General features: G+C 44.2%; 1 long non-coding RNA gene and 1 pseudogene across 1 annotated transcript; both read right to left on the minus strand.

Moving 5' to 3' along the window:
- Nucleotides 1–466: 466 nt before the first annotated feature.
- Nucleotides 467–6,321, minus strand: LOC132865818 (uncharacterized). Its single transcript, XR_009650519.1, has 6 exons — nucleotides 5,940–6,321; nucleotides 5,732–5,825; nucleotides 3,301–3,428; nucleotides 1,990–2,051; nucleotides 1,787–1,907; nucleotides 467–1,707 (listed from the first exon to the last, which is right to left on the minus strand). It is a non-coding gene; the product is annotated as an uncharacterized LOC132865818 (long non-coding RNA).
- A 5,053-nt stretch (nucleotides 6,322–11,374) lies between these two features.
- LOC132896983 (U1 spliceosomal RNA) lies at nucleotides 11,375–11,529 on the minus strand (annotated as a pseudogene).
- Nucleotides 11,530–11,889: the final 360 nt, after the last annotated feature.

Below are 11,889 nucleotides of genomic sequence, written 5' to 3' on the forward strand. Positions count from 1 at the left end.
CGAGCATGGTTGTCGTTGTCATCGCACTAAGTGACTCCATTGTAGACAGGTATTTGAAGCAGATACCCTTTTCTCCTCAGATAGTTCTACAGTAGCCTGATGGATTGGAGCCAGAATATGTAAAGTATCTCCAACAGCCTCATGTTCATGAGCATTAACTGGGGAGATGTTGGTCTTTAAAGATGCCAGGGCTGCTCCCACTGGTTCTGTCTCATTATAAAGGAGTTCCAGCATGTGGAAAGTGCTGTTCCAGCGTGTATCTACCTCTATTCAGAGTCTGCCTCCCCATTTGCTTCTGTACCTGGCACAGTCTCTCTTTTACTGTAGGACTTGTCCAGAAAAACAGAGATTTTTCTGGCTTTGGGATGCATGTCATTAAAGGTGGGGTACGAGAATTTGGAATAACGGTTCCTGCAAGCCATATTTTGAAAAGAAACACGCCCGCCCTCACCATGCTCCCCCCCGCGTCTCCACCCCTCCTCCCCCTTAGAGCAGAGTGTAGAGAGCTTGGAAAAATAGCTCAAACTTTCTCATTTAAACTGTGTTTTCAGCCCCAATTTTCACTCCACACACAATTTTCTCAAAAGTAGCAGCCACACTTGTCCTGATTCACACAATGTGTCTACCTACACGATAGGACTTGCAGTTTTTGAATGAGAAGCCTGAAGGTGAGGAGAGCACAGCCGCCCAGCTCATAGACTTCCATTATAAAACTTGCCAGAAAAGTCACTCGTTTTTAACTCGCTCTCGTGACCTCATTTTTTACACTACAGACAAAAAAAATTACATCAGTGTGTTCAGGGAAGCCTTGTGGCACTCACTGTGAAAGAATTTTGTGAATATCTCCTTCCGTTTTCGTGTAAATCCCCGTTGTTTGGAGGAAGCGCACTGAGAGAATCCTGTGCTTTTTGTGTGACACTGCTCTCTCTCTCTCTCTCACACACACACACACACACACACACACACACACACACACACACACACAGAAGGGCCGGGCTGCTCGGGCTTCAGTCTGATTGACGTGTCAGTATCCAATCATTTTGAGGTGGTACCTCGATATGATTGGATGGCATTTTTCCTTTTACACTGTAGACTGGATTAAAATATTTCGTTTTTGGGTCAAACCTTCTATTGTACTGCTTGCAACATGGGTGTGAGGAGCTTTTCAAGCAATATGGTAAAAAAATACTCCTGAAAAAAATCTCATACTCCACCTTTAAGGGCTGGGACATGGTCAAATGACTTTTGCACTATTAAATTAAGTGTGTGTGATGCAAACAGAATGTCTCACAGGCAATGCCTTGGCACAAGCTTATCATATTTGGTGCAGCATCAGTGATGAGACACTTCACCTTTTCTTTTATGTCCCACTCCTCCATCAATTTTGCTTTTGCCAGAGCCATATTTTCTGCTGTGTGACGACTTGGAAAATGTTCTGCTCCAAGCAAAATTGTTCCAAGTCTGTCATTGTCATCAATGAAGTGGCAGGTTACTGGAAGGTAAGTCTCCATATTCATGGATGTCCAGATATCAGAGGTGAGGCTGACTGTCACTACATTCTGACATCTTCCTAGTAGGGAGAAGATCAGTGGGTTCCAGTATGTGCATGAGCTCCATCAAACCCACATCTTCCACCACTGACAATGGCTGGGTGTCTGGAATTATCATATTAACCAAGGCCTCATCCATCATTTGTTTTTCTGGAATCTATGACACAAAGATGATATATTTAAGTTAAACATAGTTTGATTTTGATGACACAACTGAAACAGAAAAAGATTCTTACTGTCGCTTGTGTCTGGTCTGTTGGCAGGCTGCTGATTCTCATGAAAAGCTCTATAATGCCTCAGCACTGATGATATATTCTTGTTCTACACTCGTTCCTTCTGGCACAGCAAGCACTTCACCTTAAACCATGAATATGCAATCTGAATATATTTGTGCATGATGGTGATATAATCACAATAATAATAATTTACAGTGACAAACCTCATTGGGAGGAACCATTTCAAAATGTTCCACATGGGTGAATATTTCCTCTTATGTGTAAGCTCCATTTTTTGAATAAAGACAAGAAGGGGGGGGGGGAGTGGATATTACCACTATTACAATCAGGAGATGAATATTATTTGACAACACAATCACTACTACTTAATAATACAGATTCCCAATGTTGGAATGATATAAAAACTTTGATCAAAAAAATAGAGAGGGGGAGATTCTCTCCAACCAAACAACCCACAAAGTGTCAGCTGTTTTGCTGGCTTTTATCTGGGAATGAACACTCAGGATGAAATGCTGATGCGAACCAAACAAACCGAGGCCTCGCCTGTCATCGGCCACATTGTTTTTTTTTTTCTAAACGATACATGCCTCAAAGTGGGGCTTCATCAACCCTTATACTCAATACGCGCTTTGGAGTGTCGGCTTCCGACGGTCCATCACTATCTGTACTCAGGCATGGTGGCCAAGTGGGAAGGTGTCGGTTTCGCAAACCGAAGATCATAGGCTCAATCCACATTCATGCTGTGTAAAAAAAAAAAAAATACAAGGGAGTGAATTGGTGGCGGATGCTGACCAAGATAACGATGTGAGGGCACGCTTTATCTGGAGCCGCGCACCTGAGACGTTAGAGAACAAGTGAAACACTACTTTAACATCCTACAATTAGTAAGACAGTGCTATGAGCATTCTGAAGCAGTAACCTCCCTTCAGTGGCAGCGTTACCTTTATACACCTGCACCTACCTGAGTGGACTGGCTGTGCTAATAGCATTAGCACTGTTAGCTATGCAGCATAGAGACACGAAAGAACCTGCTTATGAACAACTTACACGACTACTGTTTGGTAGACCAATTTGTGCTGGTGGTTGTGGATTCAGAGCTTCCTCCCTCACCTGTGACACTGAGCAAAACTCTGGTATCAAAGAAAAGTCAGTCACAATACTCTTTGATATGGACAGCACAGACATTGTGCAGAAGCTCTCACTGGTGTTTAATTGTAGAATTGATACACTTGAGAATAACATAGAGGAGCTGATAAAAGACAAGAGAATGAAGATTGAAGGACGAAAGAAAACAGTTGACTTTGCTTGAGCTGAGATCCGTGATGTGAAAGGGAAAGTGACACGTGTTGAAGAATGAACCCGCATAGTAGAGAAGAAACTACACCTGATGGAGCAATGGATAGCTGAGCTGGAGAGTTACTCACAGCGTGGGAACCTGTGACTCTATGAAGTAGCCAAACACATGGATCAAAATGTACTTCAAGAGGTGATGCAGATCTGCCAGACAGTCTTACCCGAGTACCAGGCCAAGTTTCCTGAGGTGATCAACACAGTACATCGGCTCGGTCAGCCAATGGAAAGACGACTCCAAACCTCAAGCGATTATCCTCCAGTTCACCTCACACAGCTACCGGGATGCAGTCTGGAAAACAGGAAAAAAAAAAAATCAACTCTCCTCCAAAACAACAAACTGTTTTGCTGAGGACCTGTCCCAGACTGCCAGAGAGAGAGACGATGGCAGCTCTGGCCCTTGGTGGCCAAGAGACACCAAGAAGGGAAACGGCATACTTCATTGGTGGTTGGGCTTTTGTCAACGGGACTGAACTGACTCCAGCTACCTGAGGCCTGATGAACATCTACCATGACTGTATAAGTCGCACTGACCATGATGCTTTAAATAGTTAATATACTGTTGAGTTTGTTTCTTTCATAGCATGGGTCACCACCCGATAAGTCTGATCAGCACAAACTGCTCAGGTGAATTTATGTTGATTGAGCTGGGGGTTTTATTTTTTATTTTCTTCTTACACAAAGCCTCAGTTCAATGTCACTGACTTTGGTTAATTGTTTTGAGTGATTAATACCTGATGCAGGTTGGATTTGCAATAGAAAACTTAAGGAACTGTGGTTAATTTATGTTTAACTAAGATACTTCATAAAAATTTGAATGGTGCTGCCCTTGACAGTGGGTTCCCGTATTCTGTTTTCTTCTGAACCTATTCTGTTCTCATTTTATTATTGTTGTTGCTAATACGTTCTTGTCTGATATTACTCTCAATGCCAGGGAGTTAAGAAATATTGCAAAGCATAATGCAATTTTTTTTGTCTCAAAACAGCATAAAACTGACTTGTTTTATTCAAGTCACACTCAGTTTCCAGTGATGTAAGATTATGGAGGGCCCAGTGGGGTAACGATCTCTGGCTGGCTCATGGACCTGAACACACTGCTGGGGTTGACACGCTAAAATATACTTTCTCTGGTAGTATTCTACAGACTGTGACACAGCAGGACAGTTTCTTTACCAGGTTATTCGCATTGAAAGGTTTACTTTTTTAATTGTGAATATTTTGGCTAAAACTCAAAATCTGAGAATAATAAGTTGCTTGAAGTGCGAGAGACTCACACTGAATATACTCTGAATAAGTTTCCAAACACTGGTATCGTAATCGGAGGAGACTTGAACATGATTCTGGATCATAATAATGTATTTGCTCCAAACTGAGAGAGTGTATTTAACTTACAATTTCTGTTGTATGTTAGTTTATGGCAGTCAGAATCTTTCTTTAGTCCAACTCCTATAGAACAGGGAGGAAGTTCAGCCATTTCTAGATGTCTAAGAACAAACTCATTTATACTGATCTCAAATTGAAAGCAACTACAATTAAATTCCCTAGTCAACTATTCAAAATATCCAATCCTTGCAAAGAAACACATTCAGTTAACATTGGTAATTTCTCTCAGTGCTCTGTATTACAATGTATTTAATATCATCCAAGCAATATAATGTTATCTGAACAAGTATGCAGTTTACAGACTCTAAAACTAAGATATGAGCCACCTGTTCTGGTATCAAAGGTCACCTATTGTGCTGTGTTGATATTGATAAGGCTGGCTGTTGACTGGTACACAATAGCTGGTCATTGATTGCTAATGTTACACAGTCTTAGATTAAAATCAATTTACAAATAATACTGAGCATTAATTGAAATTTCATTTAAAATTGAGGAAGAAACATGTCTCCTAACCTACTTGAGCCTTACTGAAGCATTTATTAACCCTCAAATATCAGTTATATGAAAAAATATAAAAAATTTGAATTTGCCTGCATCTCTGAAACCGTTGGAGATAGGAAGCTCAAATTTTGGGGATTAACTTCTTTTAATAGTATCTCTGAGCCCTCCAAATTTCATTGAAATCTGAGATGGTCGAGCATAACCTCTTGTTGATTTGGCATGGAATGACCCTGCTGTGAAGAAAACTATTTCATTCAAGCTGTTGAATATAGAAGGTTTTAAGACATGCGAAAATGCCATTCACAAGGTTACATCACATGCTACATCATTGTACTTTTGGATTTCGCTGAGAACTACTCTTTCTTGGTACAGGATGCAGCGCAGGGGTACCACTGGAACAACAGCCAGTGCACCCTTCATCCATTTGCTGTTTACATGAAGAGCAGAGATGATGGGACATATGAAACAACATTCATATCTACGTGTCATAAGTGACTGCCTGAAGCATGATACTGCCATTCACACATTCTTAAAAGCAGCGATTCCATACATTCAACAACTCAGTCCCCAAATTTCTAAACTTGTATATTTTAGTGATGGATCAGCTGCCCAGTACACAACCACAAACTGTACAAATCTGTTGCATCACCAGGACGACTTGGGTATGACAGCTGAATGGCACTTTTTTGCTACTCCCTATGGAAAAATCACCTTGTGACAGGATAGGTAGCACCGTGAAGCGTTCTGCAGCTAGAGCCAGCTTACAGGCAGTTACTTCACAACACATACTGACACCACGAGATCTCTGTGTGGGCAGAAAAAACCATAAAAAACATCCATTTCATTTGGATTGAAAAGGGGGAAGTAACAAGCAATGGAAAAGTTCTTCAGAAGAGACTTTCAAAGTCCTCAACAATACCAGGAACAAGGGACAACCACTCATTTGTTCCCATCTCAGAGAGCCAGTTGCAGATCAGCAGAGTGTCTGGTGGACCAAGCTTCATTGTGGACATGAGTGGCACTCATCCCCAGGTTGTAGATGATGCTGTGAAAGGTTACACCCTGTCAGACATGATCCCAGGAAAATATGTTGCATGTTTGTATGACCAGCAATGGTGGATTGGTAATATCTGTGCAATATCGGAGGAGGAACAGGTGGGCAAGTACAATTTATGCACCCTCATGGTCCTGCAAAGTCTTACAGTTGGCCCAGAAGAGAAGATATCCGTTGGGTTCCACTGATACACATCATAAAGATCATAGATGCACCAATCACATCAACTGGTAGACAATATGTAGTTCCATCTGGTGTGGTGAAAGAAATTGACCAGTTACTCAAACGCTCCAAATAGACATACCAAGTCTACATACATAGAATTAAATTTGTGTAATTGACTTTTGTGAGATTTGTAAATCATTTGTCATATTTACAAATATACTACATATATGTATAGTCAAGAGAATTTGAATTAATAATGATGTAGCATGTGATGTAACCTTGTGAATGGCATTTTCGCATGTCATAAAACCTTCTAGATTCAACAGCTTGAATGAAATAGTTTTCTTCACAGCACCAACTTCATATTTGGTACATATATCAATTAGACCTTGCTCTTTTGACTGATCTAAATTGTTTTCTGGTAGACCTTGTCAGATTTTTGCTATAAGCATTCAAATTACAGACGCGACAAGCTTTTTTCCATTTTTAGGGGCCTGTATATGAGACAAATATAATTTGTCACAGATATAACATGTTTTCCTGATAATACTATAACATGTCTAGTATATTAAAAAGAATCAGACATCTGGTGTCATTAAAACTGGAGATACAGAGAGCCAAAAGTGCTACCATGGACAAATGTACATTCCAGGAAGCCATATTTGGCACGCCATAAATCTGCAAATATGTCACATACAAAGCTCTCCTTCTGTATACAGAGCTTTATTATATCAAAGAATCTCATCTCATCATCTCTAGCTGCTTTATCCTTCTACAGGGTCGCAGGCAAGCTGGAGCCTATCCCAGCTGACTACGGGCGAAAGGCGGGGTACACCCTGGACAAGTCGCCAGGTCATCACAGGGCTGACACAGACACACACAACCATTCACACTCACATTCACACCTACGGTCAATTTAGAGTCACCAGTTAACCTAACCTGCATGTCTTTGGACTGTGGGGGAAACCGGAGCACCCGGAGGAAATCCACGCGGACACGGGGAGAACATGCAAACTCCACACAGAAAGGCCCTCGCCGGCCCCGGGGCTCGAACCCAGGACCTTCTTGCTGTGAGGCGACAGCGCTAACCACTACACCACCGTGCCGCCTATCAAAGAATCATGTGTGCAAATTTGAGCCATTTAGTGTGAACAGTTCAAAAGTTATTAGCCATCAAACTATGGATGTTTGATTGCAACACTTGTCTCGATCTGCTTATCTGGGGCTGGGTCGTGGAGGCAGCAGTCTGAGCATGGAAGCTCAAACTTCCCTTTCCCCAGACACCTCGGCCGGCTCCTCGGGAAGAACACCGAGGCGTTCCCAGGCCAGCCGAGAGACATAGTCCCTCCAGCGTGTCCTGGGTCTTCCCCGGGGCCTCCTCCCGGGGGGACATGCCTGGAACGCCTGGGAGGCATTCACCAAAACCCTTATGGAGAATCAGTCAAGGACTGTGACGTCGCCCGGTATGGCGCAGCCGGGGCCCCACCCTGGAGCCAGGCCCGGGGTTGGGGCTCGTATGCGAGCGCTTGGTGGCCGGGCCTTTGCCCATGGGGCCCAGCCGGGCTCAGCCCGAAGCGGTGACGTGGGCCCGACCTTCTGTGGGTTCACCACCCACAGAGGTAGCCGTAGGGAGCCGGTGCAGTGTGGATTGGGCGGCAGTCGAAGGCAGGGGCCTCGACGACCTGATCCCTGGACACAGCGGCTAGCTGTAACACTTGTTTTTATGCTAAATATGGGGCCACGCCCCCTTTTTGAAGGCTTAATATCTCCGAAACTAGTGGAGATGTTGGCCTAAAATTTTGCACAGCAGTTATTAGTAACAAGGACATTAAAATAAAAAAATGAACAAAATCTGAGATGGTCAGTCGGGAACTTTCTCTAAAATTTGGTGATCTCGCGCGGAAATTAGAGTTTTAGTAGTTATGATCTGTACAAAATTCCTCGAAACAGTTGTTGTGACAATGTAGCTATATGGCCTAGTGTTACCTACATAGATGTTGGAATGTACATTCTCACTGCATTTTCTCTGTTTTAATTTTTTTAAAGGTCCCATGGCATGAAATTTTCACTTTGAGGTTTAACGTTAAAATGGGTTCCTCTGACCTTCTTAAGTCACCCCAGTGGCCAGAAATTTCATAATGTGTAAACCAAACTATGCCCAATATTTGAGAATGGCGCGTCAAAACGGCACGTTGAGAAGCTCTTCCCTTGCCGACGTCAGCAAGGGAGATGATCCCCACGCCCCCCCCGGATTCCCACCCACCGTATGGATTGCCCGCCCAGTTGTGAGGAGACCATAGACTACACAACATGGCACCACCTAAGCGAGCGAAACATGGAAGTTGTGCTGTACATGGATGTGACAACACAGAAAGGAGTCTGTTTTTACTGCCGACGGGAGAGCCCCTGAAGACGCAGTGGCTTAATTTTATTTACTTCAATAATACGCCGTCGAGTCTACCTAAGACGGTGTATGTTTGTCGGAAGCATTTTACTGATTAATGTTTCCACAACTTGGGACAGTACCGGGCAGGTTTTGCACATCAACTGTTACTGAAGCCTGGGTCTGTGCCAAGCATCCCTGCCGCATCAGCCTCAAACACCGAACAAGTAAGTGCATAACTGGTCGTTTTGCCGTGTTTTAAAATCGGTGCCACGTTAGCCTAGCAATGGCTACATTAGCTGTGCAGCTAACCGCTTCCTGCAGTTAGCCAGGTAATCTGCGCTACAAAACTAAAAAGCATGCAGCATCGCTCTGTTAAACGGAGTTTAGTCTGGAAATTGACTGTAACTTATGAGCTTATGTTTGACTATTGCTCCACAATGCATGTCTTCTGTTGGATAAGCGATATGTTGCTGTAGTTGCTGCTTCTATCTTCTTTGGTTATGGAGTGCGTGTTCAAGCCTAGGGTATTATACGTTCGTAAACTACCACTCTGAACACTCTCACTCTTCTCTGTGTCACGTTGAGTTTATGAAAGGAGTCCGAGGGAGAACGGGGTTTTGTCTTAGCAGCGTGGCTACAGGCGCTGATAGCAGCAAGTATGTGTGTGCACGCAAACACTATACTACTATACTACTAGTGTTGTACACACATTTTCCCACTCCCTTATTTAGACTTGTGAAGCAGTTTGCTCAACTGCTTGCGCTTCTGCTTCGGGGTCGGGCTCCGGGTCAAAAGCGAAAGCTTGGACTGTTGCTTGACCTGCCATTGCTACTGTTCACACACAGCTAGCATGGCCGCAGCTTGGTCAAGCCCCTCCCCCCATGGCCCGCCCCCACCCTCTACCCTTCCCCGCCTCCTGCTTCTCATTAGCAAAACGACGCACTGGGAAAAGCGCTGAAATGGGGCTTTCTCCCAGGAGGCTAAATTTACGTGCCGAGGGTTCATTTCGAGAAAGGCTGCGGATATAACATCCGGAAGCCTCCACGAGCCCGTTTAAAGCATCAACAAACCACCATGCCATGGGACCTTTAAATTGTTGTTTGCTGGAAGAGAAGAGCAGGGACTATTGAGAATCGAGCGGCTGTGGTTTATTTACACTTGATATTAAAACTTGTAGCGTCCTAGCAACCACCACAAAGACACTTACAAAAAGCCCAGAAATTCCTCCTTACCCTGGCATAAACGATACAGGATTTATCTTGGTGTCCTGATCACCAGATCTTTAACCCAGCCACATATAAAAAGTTGTTCTCCTCCATGCTCTTCCAGGTTTTCATCTGTTTGTCCGTGTAGAACGATGTCTGCAGCACCAGGGTGTTTGAGATGTCGGGGAACTCAACGGATGGATAATTTTCCAATTCATAGGAAAAATCTTTCTTTACTAGCGAGTAAGGATCTATCCCATCGCAAAGAGCAACTTTCTGAAGGTATCCTGACTGTGTATTGGCCTCTAAACTGTGAAAATTGTCAGAGACGGTTTCACTTGCTCTTTACATGACAACAGCCAAAACAGTTTGACTGAACACCACTTCATTCACCGGAAGTAAACTCACAAGCAAAAGTCATGTGACTGAATACAACCTATATTCTATTCCAGGTTAACCACTCGCAAAGAACGACTGAAAAATCTTCAACTCCGTGGACTGTCAGTGAAGAAAGTGGCAGGATGGTGGCTGCACACTGACTGTATGGCAGGCCTCGGAGAGAGCTGTTCTCACACAGCATCGTTATTGTGGGCTTGAAGCTGGAGTGAAACAAAGGGATTCACTGACAGTGACCAATAAAAAGGCGGACTGGGTTCTTCCTCCTGCTGTGAAAAAAAGTCTCCTACTCCCGGATCAGAGATATTTCCTTTCTAAAGAAATGCCCAAGTCAAGTTCCTCAGCCACAATCAGAAGTTCAAGACAAAGTTCTAGGGAAAGAAAAGAAAAGAAAGCAAGTACAACTTTATTCATCACACACACTTGTGAAATTTCCTCTCTGCATTTAACCCATCTGGGGCAATGAACACACACACACACGTGAGCAATGAGCACACACACATACCCAGAGCAGTGGGCAGCCATGCTAACAGCACCCAGGGAGCAGTTGGGAGTTAGGTGCCTCGCTCAAGGCTGTCCCATATTAACCTAACCACATGTCTTTGGATTGTGGGGGAAACCAGAGCACCCAGAGGAAACCCACGCAGACACGGGGAGAACATGAAAACTCCAAACAGAAAGGCCCTTGCCGGCCGCTGGGTTCGAACCCAGAACCTTCCTGCTGTGAGGCGACCGTGCTCACCCCTACACCACCGTGCTACCATTATGTGAAAGGGGAGAGCGCAAACGCAGTCCCCCACTACCAGAAATTCTCTCATCTCATTATCTCTAGCCGCTTTATCCTGTTCTACAGGGTCACAGGCAAGCTGGAGCCTATCCCAGCTGACTACGGGCGAAAGGCGGGGTACACTCTGGACAAGTCGCTAGGTCATCACAGGGCTGACACATAGACACAGACAACCATTCACACTCACATTCACACCTACGGTCAATTTAGAGTCACCAGTTAACCTAACCTGCATGTCTTTAGACTGTGGGGGAAACCAGAGCACCCGGAGGAAACCCACGCGGACATGGGGAGAACATGCAAACTCCGCACAGAAAGGCCCTCGCCGGCCACGGGGCTCGAACCCGGACCTTCTTGCTGTGAGGTGACAGCGCTAACCACTACACCACCGTGCCGTCACCAGAAATTATGCAGTTGAGAATTCACAAAGGTCAGCACAGCCTGAGTGCAATGGCTGGGCCTCACCTTGAGCAAACCACCTTCTTGATCATGGTGTTGCCCCTGCCAGGGAGACGGTAATACTGTTTATCTTTTTCTCTGTTTGAACGATTGGAACCACAAACAGCGCAAACATGAACCATATTTAAGACAGATTAATCCTTGCTTACAGGAAAGACGATGTCTGGTTGTCCCCCAGTAGACGCTATCATGTGATGTGTGACGTCATGTGCAAGGAGTCTATAATATCAGCCAAATTCATCCAGATGACAGACAACTGTGTGATCAAAATATGACCATCGAAGAAGTCTCTTATGCAATTGACCATCTAAAGGTGAACAGATCTCCCAGTGCTGATGGTCCCTCTGCTGAATTTGAGGAGACCTTTCCAGAAGAGTTGGCCCCCTTTATAACTGAAGTCATATTAGAAAGTACTGA

Source organism: Neoarius graeffei, chromosome 1, assembly GCF_027579695.1.
Source record: "Neoarius graeffei isolate fNeoGra1 chromosome 1, fNeoGra1.pri, whole genome shotgun sequence".
NCBI classification, from domain to species: Eukaryota; Metazoa; Chordata; class Actinopteri; order Siluriformes; family Ariidae; genus Neoarius; species Neoarius graeffei.